Here is a 14,397-nt window from a genome sequence, read left to right on the forward strand (position 1 = left end):
GTTGGCTTCCCTGCACACTGCTGTGTAACTGCTGTAAGTTTCATTGTTGTTTGTCTGTTAGGTATTGTTCACTGCTGTATTGAATAGAACATTGTGTCACAGTTCGCAAATTTCGAGATGGCAGAGTTAGAGGAGCAATGCGCCTGCATTAAATTGTGTGTGAAACTCAAGAAAATCATTACAGAAACTCGCCAGATGATGAAGGAAGCCTATGGTGATGAGAGCTTAGGCCCTACTTGGTGCTAGTATTGGTTCACACGATTTAAAAATGTTTGGGCCGAAGTTAAAAATTACCCTCATTCAGGACGCCCTTCGACGTCTGTCGATGACGCTCATGTTAGGAACATCGACAAATTGTGTGTGCCAGTTGAATACTAACTGCCTGAGAGATTGCAGAAGAAAGTGACATTTCAGCTGGATCAAGTCATGAAATCCTGACACAGCATCTTGGAATGCATCATGTTACCACCAAGTTTTTCCCATGACTTATGAGTTAGGACCAGAAAGACGTTCACCTTGCAACCTGTGGAGAGCTTTTGGATCACACAAGTGAGAATGAGATGTTCCTTTAATAGAATCATAACTGGTGATGAGACGTGGGTCTACAGTTATGATGTTGAGATCAAGATGCAGTCTTCACAATGGGTCGGGAAAGGTTCTCTAAACCAAAGAAAACTCATCAGGTCAGGTCAAATGTCAGAGCCATGCTGATAGTTTTCTTTGATTTTGAAGGATTAGTTTGTCATGAATTCATGCCACGAGGACAAACTGTTAATCAATGGTACTATCAGGACGTGTTGTGATGCCTGTGAGAAAATGTGAGAAGGAAATGACCTGAAATGTGGCGAAACAACTCGTGGCTCTTGTATCACAATAACACACCCACACATTCGTCCCTGTTGGTGCGTGACTGTTGCACAAAAAACAAAATGACTGTGCTGCCTCGTCCTCCGTACACTCCAGATTTGGCCCCTGCGAACTTTTTTTTTTATTTCCAAAGTTGAAAACCCATTGAAAGGATGAAGATTTGCAACAATAGATGAGATAAAAGAGAATTCGTAGACGGGGCTTTGCGTGATCCAGCAAGAGGCGTACCAAGACTGCTTCTGGAAGTGGAAACTGCATTGGGGGCGGTGTATCAATTGTCGAGGCGAGTATTTCGAAGGAGACCATGCACAACAAGTAAAAAGTAAGTATAGAAAAAAATTGTGGACAAAGTTCCTGAATTTTTTGAACAGACTTCCTGGGTATTTCAGTTAAATATATGACATAGACTTTCTCTGAATGTACAAAGCTAGGCCACAGTATTCAGCTGCATGTCATAGATTACAATGTTGAAAACATTTCAAATATTATTAGTGTGTTTTTAGTAGTACTGTTCAGAATCGACTCCTTATCTTTTTAATCGTCACTGACATTTCTATCAGCATTTTCTTAGAAAAAGAATTTGCTGAAGAGCTGTAGCATGACTAAGTTTATAACATCATGAAAAACTTCAAAAATTTCCAACAGAGAGAGGAAGGATGGCTTTGATCGCTACTGATGAGGATCATAATGTAAACACTAATATATTTTTATTTGTGATTATTAAATGGAATAATTTTCCATCTACCAGGCAGCAGCAGTTACTCTCAAATATTTCTAACTTGTCAAGTTAATGTCCTGAGTGTAATAAGTCATATTTACCTGAGAACCGGAAGTGCTTTCCTGACTTCTTATAAACTTTTTACATGCACTGCTACAGATATGGTAAGTAAGAAAGTGATAACTTTAAAGAGGAGATATTGGAAATCATTGTACAAGTTTTTAGTGTAAATGGAGAGTATATAAAAACACACGGGTGCAAATAAAAGATGTTGACGTCATCGTCTGCATAAATTTTTACAGCTTTAGATTTTTTCTTTCTGTCTTTCTTTCTTTTTTTCCATGCATCCCTTTATTTTGATCAAATCTGAAATGAGAGAGAGATTTTACTTTAGCAATACAGTTCATTAATCGGATATGCACATAGTAGAAAGAAGTGTCACAAACTTCTTTTGTTCCATTGGGCAAGACAGCAGACAAAGACAAGCACAAATGACCTAGATTACAACGAGGCACTACCCAAAGAACTTCGCCACAACAGTGACATTAAGTGCTAAGGGCAGCGGAGAGACAAACACAAGACATGTCAAAGAGAGTAACTGAGTGACAAGCAAAGCAGTTATCAAGCAGTCCTAGCACAGCAAAGGTAGATCTGACAATATCAAGAGCGAGCACTGATCTGACCACCTGTACACTGGGCGGCGCATATATAGCAGGCATTTAGAATGCGATTGGCCCCTGTACTCATGAGGCGAGATGGTGGCACTCTTGCTGTGTGAGCACAGCACTGTGCGGCCACAGTGCTCCCTAACGGCAATCTAAGCCCATCTCCTCTGGTGGGCATTCAACCTCCATGGTACCTGATACCAGACACTGCAAGAGAATTCAAGTTCAATTACCTACCGTAATATGCTGTCGGTTATTAAGTTATGTTTCATTATTCACAGCAAATATTCCATGATAGAATTAATAGCTTAAATATAGATATTTAAGTGCATTGGACAGTATAATTCTGAGTTAAAGGCATTGCACAGTTGAACACCCCACAAACCAAACATCATCATCTGAGTTAAAGGCATTTACTTCTGCCTAACTCAGTAATTACATTGCAGGGAAATATGGCTGACAAATTGTTCTACGCTTCCAGTGATTTATATTTGGGTTTATCGTCTTATAATTCCTTAAAGAATCCTAATTATCAGCTAGCAACAAATAATGATAGTGATGACAATTATAGTATGTACAGCTCATGGAACATTAAAGCAAAGCAATAGTTCTGCACTAAAAGCATAACAATTATTTATACCTAAATAAGAACCAACACAATTTTCTGGTCTTCTCCTCAGTATTGTCTTTCTCAGTATTATACAATAGTATGGAAGGGGCTAATATGGACAAATAGAATGTGCAGGTAGAATATTCCTTTCTCCAAAAAACTATCAAAATGGAGGGAAGTTTGAGCTGTAATTAATCCTTACGTCATAAATTTAAGGTCATGTATTTAATTTATAAATCTTGTGCCTCTGCATTACATTCCCTTTGTAATTTATAGTTTTAACTTTATTATCAGACCACCCTTTGCCCTTTCTTCAGAAATCTTTAAATATTGCACATCTGCCAAATATTGAGGAACAAATCACTGCTGGTGGCAGTTAAATGTAATCATGGAAGAAGGGAACAATCAGATGGAAATTTTAGATATGGACAGTACGAAAACTGGGAATAATAGTTGAGAGCTGTTAGTAAATGAAACTTTCAAGGCAAGGAATGAGGTGAATGCCAGTAGCCCAACCTGAGAAGTGGAAAAACAAATGGTGGAAAAACCGGATAGCAATCGGAGAAAACATACTATTCTCCACAAGGCAAATACATCCGTGGATGGTCAGTTAAATCAAAAGATGGCTCAAAATGCTTGATGGAGCTTTAATTTCACTGATGCTGAAAGACTGAAAATACATGAAGAATTTTGGAATTTAGGTGATACAAGACATCCAGCTGCTATGTGTCAGTTCACATTATAAGCAAAGTGATAAGACCTTTCACAGAGTCATTCAGAAGAAAATTTACAAATACTTGCTTCTAAAATAAAGATGGTCAACATGTTCAGATTTGTCATTCCTCCTTTCTTGCAATGTTTGATGTGACTAAGTCATTCATATGCCAGATTCTGTTAAAAAGGAATGAGCACAACGTAATTTCTGAAGATAAAAGAGGAAAACATAAACAAGCAGTAGGTATGTCAGATTTTGTCAAAGAAAAATTGAATCTCACATCAAAAGCACTGCAAAACTCCTTTCACATTATACTAGGAAGTATTCGGAGACAGGGTACTTGCTACACGAGTTAAATCTTTGAAAAAAGCACCTGATGTGTGTGAAAACTTGCAAAAACCATGGCATTGCCTTTCAAAAGGAATCTTATTATTGAAACATATTGAATACAGAATTTAACCTATCCTTCCATGTACTTATAAATGATTTGTGTGATACATGTCATAGGTTCTTTTATGTGAGTGTCACAAGAGAAAAATCAGCACATGGAGCAGGCCTTTGTGCCAGTGGGTGCAGATCATTGTTCCCATAGATGTGATTTAAAAATTTTGAGGGCATTGTCATCTGCTCATCATTTTCTCCTTTTGGTTTCTACTGTACCTGGTCAATGTTATAAACATAAACAATCTAACAATATAATTATAGTGAAACATGTTTTCACATTCCCAGATTCCAAGTTTTCCCACCTTTTATTTTTGATTGGTACCATCCTCAGCCTTGTTCTCGGAATTAATCATTTTCCTATTAAAAATTTTGTGTGGATAACATTTCCCTTACTTTGCATATTTGAACAACTACCATAAGCTTCAGCATCAATTTTCAAATTGATTGTGTGGAAACTACATCCTGCTCTCTCTCATGCAAAACTTGCAGAATAGTGCATAACGTAAAACTACAGTTTGTTTCAGAATATAAATATTTTGAGTTTGTAAAGAAATGTAGGTGGCATTTTTAGAGGCACTTTCAAAATGTTTCATCAGTGTGTCGTCACGTGATTAAACTGCAATAAAACATCAAAAACAGAATTTGAATTTGTTTTTCGTCTTAAAGGCAAGTAGTGTAATGCGTAAAAAAATATGCAAGAAAAAACTGATTACAACATAACGCAGTTAGGTAGTACTAATTTTGAAGACTCATTGGCTAGTTCTTCAACTCTCTTACTTTGGTTTGTTATAATGCTAACAAAATTACGTGGCTTTTCAACTCCATCTTTAAGTCAGTCATGTATTTTTACGGATTTATGTAACCCACACATTAGATGTGGTCAGAGCAGCACACACAACTTACAAAGTGCACCTTGATCTGTTTTAGACTAAACCATCCATGAATATAATGACAGTCCAATTGAAATGTTAACTTATGCCATCTATGCTGGTCTTGAAAATATAATTTTTGTCAGGGAGCCATAAAATCTTAATTTTAGGAAATCATCCCCCCCCCCCCCCCCCTATAATCCTGTAGGAGGAACTTCCGCAACTCAGAATTAAAATGGAGATTCTCTCTCTCTCTCTCTCTCTCTCTCTCTCTCTCTCTCTCTCTCTCTCTCTCTCTCCCCCCCCCTCCCCCCTCCCCCCCCCCTCCCTCCCTCTGTGTGTGTGTGTGTGTGTGTGTGTGTGTGTGTGTGTGTGTCGCCTGCTCACCCCCTCACCTAGTGCTTAAACAATGATCGGTAGTGGGTTATTTTCAAGGATTGTGCCATTTTTAACATTTTACTTAATTTTTTACATGTTTGTGTTTATTTACGACAACAGTTCATTCTTTTAATGTTGGCAAGGATGAACAATGCATCTGCCTCTAGAAAAATGCAACAATTTTACTGAAGAGTTTATTAGTACATGTTGAAAAAAAAATTGATGGTTCATCAGCTTACTATTATCGTTGATCCACTGAGGTTTGTTAACTTGTACCAGATATAGGTCTTGAAACGAAAACATCAATATTCTGTATTTATTGATATTCTGCTAAACGTAATGTACATTTGTGAAAAAGATTTTCTAACTGCAAGTGTGGGCTGTATATCAACAGACGTTCCCTCACTTTAGAGAGCTTCTGCATGTTTACTGTCATACACTGCAATAACTCGAGGATTATACTGTGATTTTCATACATCTTCAAAGAATGAAATTCCGTGAAAAGAAAGTGATTTTAAATCAATTATTTTTTTGTAGTTTCAGTTCTAACCACCTCATAAAGTTTTTCGTTACTCTGCTATATTTTACATTTTACTTCATGTGTGTTTTGTATCAGTTTTGTGTCTTTTTAGTGATAATAAGTATTTCAGGCTATAAAAATCCAACATCTGTGGTTACAGGTCCTTTCCATATTCGTAAACTAATTGAATTCTCTCTAGGAACAACTGCTCTCCACCCTCCCCCTCCTCCCATGCAACTGTCCCTGATGCAGAGCAAGATACTCACATAGGTCGGAAGTGTTTAACAAGGACTACAAAAGACAGCATCAAGACAGAACCTTCATCAGTCAAAATCCATTTAGCTGAATTTGATCAGGAGGGTGTCTGCTGCTGTCCAAAGACAAATGCTAAAGCATTGTTTAATTGACAAAGACTTGTTTATACAGTTAAGCTGTAGAAAGCAACTTCAAGAGAAGCCAAATGCTACATATGGATTGTGAGGACTGTCAAATGTTGTTTGCAACTGTACTCGGGCTCATTCACTTCCTATTTTTCACGTGGCTCATCTGCAAAGGGAGTTGGTTGTGAATGGTTGCATTTGCACCCCTACTATTGAGCCATATATTGGCTAGCTTTTGAACAGCAGTGAATTGAACTATACACGTTCAGATTGAAACTTATTTATTCAAAAGAAACACTTTAACTTTGTGGCCACGCATTTTTAAGTTCACAAATAAATCCGATCTGTATAAAAAATAATCGGTGCAATTCGTACACTGTTTATCTCACACCTACACACTTTCTCGTTGTTCCTTCACATACACTGGCGTCCATGCTTACACTTGTGGCACGTTGCCACTCCCAACTTGCCACCACAACGGACAACAACAAAAGACCCGATTTTTCCGCTCATATCCACAGTCCTGAGTCAGGTCACGTGACACTACATTAGTCAAAATAATCCCTAAACATGGCCACAATTTGTTTACAATTTTTATAAGATTTAAATACTTAAATCTAAATACATTATATAATTTTACACACTTATCATCACAATTTTATAATTTGTTGCAATTAAAAGAAAACCAAAACACTATGCAACGGAACTACAACGCCCATCAAAACACAAAACAAGTATTTTCCAGTCTATTTTACCCAAAATATTATCTCTGCTGCTGTGCTTTAAATTTAAATTATGAACTACTTGAAAGAGCTCCATATTATCCCCTGTTACGTTACATACCCCCACTTCATGGAGACATTACCTTAGTAATGGCAACATGAAGTAGCACCAAACAGAGCCAACCTATATTACTTTATATATAAAAACATTTTAATTATAACTATAATGGCACCAAAACATGTAGAACAGTGTTATAGTGGTGAGTTAATCAGTGTGAATACTGTCATCAGAAAACATACAAACATTATCCGAAAATGTATCCAACCTATATATACAATTAGATAGTCTCGTATTGAGTCTGATTGAGCTGGCAAAATGCAAAGAAATTTATATTATATAAATGCCCATGTTAGTCTATATGTATGTTGCACACTCACTGCACATTAACATTTTCACATTTGTTTCTGTAGTTGTACGAGGTTGTTGTAACCAGATCCTTGTGTTCACAGCTTTATGCATTGGAATGCAGGCTTTCCAAACTTGTCAGCCAGCAGTACTGTGCTTCCTCTCGTTAGCCAAGCCATCCTATCAAAATTTAATCAAATTCTCATAAATCTTTCCTAGACATGCAGACCCACATTTCCAAGGAGTACGGCTATCCAAACCCTCCCTGGAACATCCTGTGTTCACTGATCAGCTCTTGTTGAGGTTCATACAAATGACAAACATGCACACAAATCAAATACAAACATGCCATAGTTAAATATATTCTATTTGATTCCTCAAATGTTCCCAAATCAGGACCTCCAACATATTGCTACCCCCCCCCCCCCCCCCCTCCACCACCACCACCACCACCACCACCAAGAGAATTTATTCCCAGATGAAGATTCTTATATTTTTAAGCCCCCATACAGCTGTATCACTGTACGTAAACAAGTTCAAAATTTTTTTCCATGAATTCCTACATCAATTTTCACATAATAGTTTGCAATATCTTGAAACCAATTCTTTTCTGCCATTTTCATGGATAACTAGTTTCAGTCATAAATGGCAAACAAACTCACTAAGGTCATAAAACTTTTACATGCATCCACTTAGCCATTGGTGTTCTTTCCCTCACTTCCCTCATTAACATCTTATAATAATCAAGTTAATTATTTCCACGCACCAGTATCAACTCCAGGTGCCACAGATACATTAGAAATTTTAATAAAATATCAACTATTTTTTAAACAAACTATTTGCAGATTTCCTCCCTCCTATATTCTCCACACACTTATACACAAATATATATACAGTAGGTTTCAGTTCCCGTATGACTTTTTCAACAAGGCTTCTATCACAACCCACACCAGTTGTGCAAATCCATTGGTCAACAGATTCACTTAATGCAAATACATACAGTATAATGAAGTTTGTTGACCACCAAACAATGGCATTGCAACATACACAGTAACACAAATAATCCTCTTTTTTTAATTTTTTATATTATTAACACACTAGACAATAGTGTGCATGGGAATCTCTCACTTCCTTACCCTTTATTCTTTCACCACATATTTTTTCAACTGCATTACATTTCTCAGTCCAAATAGCTTTTTGGACACTGGATATACCAATCTATATGCATTAGGGTGTGGACAACCAGTTATCTCAAAGGGTCCATGGTATAATTCAAATAACTTTTTGATTTCACCATCAATGTCACTGGATTTTTTCTTGTTCCTCACCAGCACCTTATCTCCCACCTTGAACTTTGTTGTCTTTACTTTTCTCCATGCCTCCTGTGTCTCTCGTGTCCTTTCTTTAACATTTGCTGTCTAGCCATCTGCATCTTCTCTTGAGTTGCCAAGCCTTGAGATGGAGGAAAATCTATGTGTTCTGCTATTAGATTGTCTGGCTTGATATCTTTCATGAGCTCATAGGGTGAGAATCCTGTCTCACAACTCTTCACTGTGTTCATAAGATCCTCAAACACAGTTATATATTATGCCCAATTGCTATGCTTTTTACTGCAATATGTCCTACATAGCCTGCCCAGCTCCCTCATATACCTCTCAGCCAGGTTTCCCGCAGGGTGATACACTGACATCCTTATATGCTTTATCCCAGATCTTTGCATAAACTTCCCCCACACACTAGATACAAATTGTGCTCCGTTATCAGACAGAACATTCTCTGGTTTTATCACATTCACAAAGTAATCTTTCTCTAGCTTGTTAATTATATCCTGGCTAGTGGCCTTTTTCAGTGGATACAGCTTTACAAACTTTGAGAATACATCAGCAGCTAAAAGAACATGCTGTTGGCAGCCTCCCAAACAAATCAATAGCCAGCAGTTCACCATTTCTTTTAGGAACAATATTCTGCATCTCTCCTTGTACTGCAGTAGTCTTATACTTCACTTTTTGACATTTGTCACAAGAAGCCAATTGTCTCTTTACCCTCCTGGCCATGTTGTTAAAACTAACATAGTCCTGCAGTATTTCCAAACGTTTCTGAGCCCCATAATGCCCATGGCTAAGGCGGATGTAATTGATTAATTTTTCCACATGCTCATCTGGAAAACATACCTTCCACTCCTCTTTGTCAAAATTTCTTCACCTAAATAAAATCCCCTTATAAATTCTATAATATTTAGCTATTTTTTCATGTTCTTTACTTCCAAAGTTTGTTTTGATGAACTTCATGGTTTGGTCCCCATTCTGAAGTCTCCTCATGTCCTTACAGATGGATTTGATTTCCTTCTCTCCACCCACTCCTTTCATATACAATATCTGTAGTTCTTTCTCGTCTCCACTCCCTTGATGTTCTTCTCCAATGAAAGGTAACCTTGATAAGGCATCAGCCACATTGTTGTCTGTGCCTTTAACATATCTTATCTCATAGTTAAACTGCTGCAGAAACATGGTCCATCTCATGAGTCTATTATTTAACAGCTTACATTCTTGCAAATAGCTCAGAGCCTTATGGTCTGTGTTAACAATCACTTTCCTACGTTCCACATATATCCTGAACTTCGGAAATCCAAAAACTATGGCTAAAAGTTCCTTCTCTGAGATACCATACATTAATTCATGTTTGGACAGCATTCTGCTTGCAAAAGCTATTGCTCTGTGCTCTGTCTTCCCATCTACTACCCCCTCGTGAAGTAGCACTGCCCCTATCCCGTAATCTGAGCTGTCTGCCCCAATACAGAAAGGACCAAGAAATAGTAATGTTGCTTGAAAAAATTCACACTTACTTAAGGGTCATTGCCCCTTTAGATATAGCCTTGAATACATCCTCTAACAGCTGACAGTGCTCTTGCCAATTGATACTCATAATTAAAATTTCATCTACATACACTGTCAATTTTCTCATTAGTTCATCACCCAACACATGACTTAAAGCCCTTAAAAAACTGCTACAAAAACTACTGCTTACTGTAAACATGTAAGTCCTGCACTCAAATAAGGAAGCAGTGTACTTTCTGCTCTCTTCAGCCAATTGCACCTGCCAGAACCCTGAAGTCAAACCAACATTTGACAGAATTTTAGCATTATAAACTTTTTGCAATACCTCATTCATGTTCTCTGGCTGATCATTTTCCTTGACTATTATTTTATTTAGCTTTCTTGCATCCAATACTATTCTTATAGAACCATCCCTCTTTTTCACCACTACTATTGGATTACAATACTCACTCCTCCCCATTTCCAGTATGCCCCATTTCAACAACTGTATCCTGGCCCTTACAGCCTCTTTATCAGCTATAGCTACAGGATAAGGTTTGGCCCTTATTACTTCATGTGGTGATACCCTCAAAACATAATTGAAATCTACAACTTTTCCAGGTCTGTCAGTGAACACGTGCTTATGTTTACACAATAAATCTATAAGCTGCACCTTTTGTTCCTCATTTAAATGTCCCATTTCATTTACTTTGTCATCTGCTATTCAGTGCACATTTCATCACCTACCTCATCTATCCTTTGTAAATGAGTCATTGTCTCACCCCCTTTTAATTCCCCTTTAAATTTAATTCTTCGTCTGTTTCCACCAGCATCAAATTCTACCACTCTGTCCTTTACAAAAATGCTACAGTCATATTTGTACAAGAAGTCCATACCCAAAATTACATTCAATGCCAAACCCTTCACCACAAAGCAACTAATATCAAAACGATACTTATTACAATTAAATTCCGGTAATACATCTCTGCTGATGGGCTTGCTACATGTCCCAGTTGCTGTCTTAATTTTGACTCATGTAAAAAGTAATTCTATTAATCCTAAACCTTTAATTTGCTGCCAGAAAGATTCAGAAATTGCAGATAAACTTGTGGCAGAGTCTAATAATGCTATATCTGTAATTCCTCCCACATTGATATCAATTATTGGTTGTATCACTTCTATTTCTACTCTGTTCAGCCCCGATTCCTGTAATAAGTCTCTTTCTACTTCACTCCTGCTCTCCTCTTGCATAATGCAAACATCTTTAGGTCTTTCTCCAAAACATACATCAGGATCCCCTTCAAACAGATCCTTAATAGCAAACTCAACATTCTCTTCTTCACTTAATTCTTCCAATTTTCTGGCAATTTTAAATTTTATTTTACTCCATTCTTCAGGCATCAAAGCTTTATGTAATTTTGCATAGGACACCCAATCACTCAAATCATAATCAGCCTCCTCCTTTCCCAACCATCTACAATTAACATCTTTCAGGCTTGCATCCTCATCATTTAAGAAAACATAGGTTTCAATTTTATCTTCTGGGCAACCTACAGCAACATTCTCCATATCATTACACATTTCCATATCCACACTGAATTCATTATCACTACCACAGTCATCACCTGCACCAAAAATCACAGTAACATTGTCAGTAGGTAATTTACCAGCATTTTTCACATTGTCAAATACACCACTCATATTAACCTTTACGTCACACTGAATAATCCTCTCCTCACCTTTTCCACAATTCTCCATACTATGTCCAATAGACATCTCTACCCATTCATCAGATCCATTATTACTGTGAACATTGCCCCTTAGTTCCATATCCACTTCTGTTTCCCCTTTTGATGAAACTACCTCTGTCTCTGATCTTTCAATGAATTAGGACCATTTTAAGAAGAAAGACCTCTGAAACGTGCAGAAAATGTTTGAAGAATTTAGGTATCTTAGCTTTTTCATCGTTGTATATATACAAAACAATAATGTACATCACAAAAGGTAGTGAGGACTGGATTACAAATGCTAGTGTACACACCCATGATACAAGAAGGAAGAATGAAGTACGGAGCATACCCACTGACTGGCAATGCTAGAAAAAGGACCCCAGTACTCTGGTATCAGACTACTAAAATGTCTGCCTAATAACCTGCAAGGTAGTGTACTTCACAATGACTTTCCAAAGAAACTTAAAAGACTATCTCATTGCAAAAGAGTTTTACAGTGTTGCAGAATACTTATGCCATTAAATTTGTATATATTGTTATTCATTATCAATGATGTAAAAATGTAAGCTAAAGGTGTAGAGAAATAAGTGATAATGAATGTTAATACTTTGACATGTCCTATATTACATGTACATGTACTGTACACAATATAATCTTACAGGATCAAATAAAATTCAATTCAATTCAATTGCTGCACACAAACCAATATTGTCCTCCTCTGCTTGTAATTTCTCTTCCCTCTTAAATATGTCATCAATGTTAAACTCACACTGTTCATTGCTGATATTAGCCTTGTTCAATTTTTTTCTGTTATACCTTTTATCTGTATTTCTGTAATTGTTAAAACCTCCCCACAGATTTTCATTTCCTAAGACAGCATCCATATGACACATCCCTATTTTCCTTGCTGACTTTATTATTCATCCCATCATGTCCTTGTCTGGCCCTGTTCACATAATTACCAGCCCCCCTGCGGACCTTAAGTGAGGCATCAATTAGTTTTTTGATTGCCTACCCTGTCCATTTGTATCTGGCATTCCTATTCTCAAACCTTCTCTATCACTCCTCATCTGATCAAAATTTTCTCTTCTCCCCACAAAATTTCTATTATATCTTTGTGGCCTGCTTCTCCAATCTCTTATCCTGATTATTGTGATCACTTCTATCTTCTCTCCACCTGTTATGATTATTACTGTACTCATAATTAATACCGTTTCCCCTTTCATGATACCTTCCACTCTCCCTCTGTTCCATGTATTTAGGTCAGTAACACAATGCCCTGTCCGTATTATCCACAAAATTAAGAAATTCTTCCACTGAATCTGCACTGTGAATGAAATCCCATTGCAAATGCTCTGGTAATCTTCTCTTTAGTGTTGATATTTCTGTTAATACACCCAGTGGCCTATCCAGATGATTTAATTTATTCAGTTCTCTAACACAGAACTCTCTCATACTTTCCTATCCACTCTTGTAACTGGGTCTGTCTGTTCAAAAAATCGTTTTGAAATCTTAATTGTTTTGCCTGGCCCCAGTATTTGTTCAAGAACAGGGTTTCAAAGGTTTTAAAATCACAAAATTTATCATCATTTTGGTTCGCCCATGTTTGAGCTCTCCCTTCCAACTGCCTCTTAACATATTTAATTTTTGCGTGCTCACTTATCCCTGTCACAAAGTTATCCTTACACACAGCTAGAAAGTCAACTTCATGGTATTTATTCTCCCCACTAAAAGGTTTTGACTAAAATCCATGCCCCATAAGATATCCCAACAATAAATTTCCATTCCCTGCTGCCACAGTATTAACTGTTTCCCTCAAGACATTTATTTCCCCTTCTAATTCCTTCTTATTGTCAGTAATCCCCTTATGGCAATCCAGCACTCCTATCTTAATGGATTCAATGTCTCCCTCTGTTTGTTTCTGCAATAATGTGCATTTTTGTTCCTGTACCTGAATCTGCCCCACAAGATTACTTTGCACAGTTTCCACCTTGGCTGTTAGTCCTCTTTCAACTTCATCAACTCTCTCAACAATTCCCTCAATAATTTTAACTGTGTTTTCGACTTTATCTGTAATTTGAGTGAATTTGAGATCTAGCTGATCAAATTTATCATTCACTGTCTTTATTTTATCACTAAGCCTCAATTCCATATTCCCTATTTTCGAATCCATTTCTCCAACTATTGCAGTTTTTATATTCTCTATTTTGGAATCTATTTCTCCTAATTTACTAGTAAGTTTTACAAAAAATGTACTCGGGTCACTTCCTGGTATTCAGCCTATTTCTTTTGACATGCTAGGGCTACTAGAGTTACTCCTAACATCCACTGACTCACCTTCACTTTGAGATTCACGCGTCTCATCGGCAATGGCTAATGAAAGGGCACAATTTTTCAATGTAGCTGCTGGCTGTACTTATCTTTTATATCCTTGGTTGATGCGACATCTGCAGTCAGCGCCTGCAGCACAGGTATGCAATGAATCGTAGTCGGCGGCGTGGACACACAGTAAACTCTATCAGGAGCGAGAAAACGTTACGTGGGCCCCTGGCAGCTTGCA

General features: G+C 37.3%; 1 protein-coding gene across 1 annotated transcript in view; it reads left to right on the forward strand.

Annotated features, from left to right (window-relative positions):
* Positions 1-14,397, forward strand: part of LOC124723033 — a 247,975-nt gene that overhangs the window by 187,585 nt on the left and 45,993 nt on the right. The gene's annotated exons all lie outside the window — the stretch shown is intronic.

This window comes from Schistocerca piceifrons, chromosome X, assembly GCF_021461385.2.
Source record: "Schistocerca piceifrons isolate TAMUIC-IGC-003096 chromosome X, iqSchPice1.1, whole genome shotgun sequence".
In the NCBI taxonomy this organism is placed as follows: domain Eukaryota; kingdom Metazoa; phylum Arthropoda; class Insecta; order Orthoptera; family Acrididae; genus Schistocerca; species Schistocerca piceifrons.